We start from the raw sequence: 1,837 nt of genomic DNA, 5'->3' as shown, positions 1-1,837 counted from the left end.
TCTTTTCCGGGCATCACGAAGCGAACAGGCTACATATTATCTGTGAATCTTTTACATTCTTGGCGGTATACGACAATACAAAATCGACCTCTCCCTAAAATCCATCGAAGCGCGTTTTTTTCAAGAGTGACAATTCCGTTGACAGGGCAGGTCGGGTTCAGACGATGGTAACAGTTGGGGGTCGCGTACGCTCTCCATTGGTGTATTTCGGAGCCTTAGAGGTCGTAAACGTGTCAACGCGTGTCAGTCAAGAAGTCCAATCCCCCCGATGTAATGTCTTCACTCGGAGTCGAAAGTGTTTTCAACCGTTGTTGAGACTGTGTGTTGGGAGGGCCATGTGGCCCCGCTTTTGTCACTCGCGGCCGATGCCGTATGTAACAATGCCATTTTTTGTTTATTAGCGTTCTTAGTTAGGGAACCTTCATTAATTTAATTAGCTCTGGAATGTAACGCAATCTAATTTCGTTTAGTGTACTGTTGCTTGTTTTCTTTGTGGATCTCTTACATTCGCTGAAACTCTTTCTGGATTAATTTAAAAATATTTTTGGCCACTTGGAAAGTATAATAGATTACAAAAGAGCTCGGCCCAATAGTTGTATTGCAAATTCAAGACTAAAAATTGTTTAAAAATACCATCTAATTTATTTTTTAAATAAATGATTTTATTTTTAATAAAATCAAATTACATGTTTAATGTGCATATCAACATACCTTCAAGGTTAAATAAATTAATTTATCAAACTAATTTATAATAAAATTAAATGACATGTTTATGTGCATATCAACAGTATATGGACATACCTTCAAGGATATAACACTTACACAGCAATAAAATAATATTAATAATATTATAATAATGCTATACGCAGTTGCAGGTTAAGAATAGCAAAATATCTTGTGCATTTGGCGGTAAGATTCTAGCACGAATTTCCGGTAAATCGGTGGCGGGAATTTCAAATTTCGCCTATTCTCTGTTGAAATCCTAAAGGTTCCTACGCGTGTTATATTAATATTAATAATAATTAATATTCAGCTAGGCTAATACGCATTAATTCAGGTGGCCGGGTTACAATGCATAGGAGGGTGGTGGAAAGCCCTGCATGCCACGCTAGCCAACAGCTCCCTACCCTAACTATTATCGTTATCCTCAACAAGTTTTTAAAGGGAATATAACCTCAGGTATTTGGTGTGGAACACCAACGCTTACAGCTCTGGCCGCTCTTGCCTTTGGCTTTAAAAATGTTTGGCGCCACTGTACAGGGACATTTGAAAAATTGAAGGGGTCTTCCTTAAAGATTGCTTTGCAGGTTATATTCCCTTTAAGGAAGGGAAAACCGAAGAATTCGGTGGAAAACCCCTTAAAGGGAATATAACCTGCAAAGCAATCTTTACGGAAGACCCCTTCAATTTTTCAAATGTCCCTGTACAGTGGCGCCAAACATTTTTAAAGCCAAAGGCAAGAGCGGCCAGAGCTGCAAGCGTTGGTGTTCCACACCAAATATCTGAGGTTATATTCCCTTTAATACTATGATAAATATTATGATTAATAATTAATTATTTTCGCACGAAAATCCTCCAAAATGACATATTATTATAATTAATAATTAATTATTTTTTCGCACGAAAATTCTAAAAACATTAAATATTATTATAATTAATTAATTATTTTCGTTCGAAAATTCGTAATACCAATATTACATATTATTATTTTTATAATTAATTATTTTCCCCAAAAATCCTTAATGCCAATATTGCAAATTAATTTATTTTCACACGAAAATTCATAATTCCAATATTACACATTAATTATTATTAATTATAAATAATTATTTTAAGA

This window comes from Leiobunum rupestre, chromosome 4 (genome assembly GCF_980474605.1).
Source record: "Leiobunum rupestre chromosome 4, qqLeiRupe1.1.hap1, whole genome shotgun sequence".
Classification (NCBI taxonomy): domain Eukaryota; kingdom Metazoa; phylum Arthropoda; class Arachnida; order Opiliones; family Sclerosomatidae; genus Leiobunum; species Leiobunum rupestre.
Note: the sequence above shows the minus strand (reverse complement) of the source record.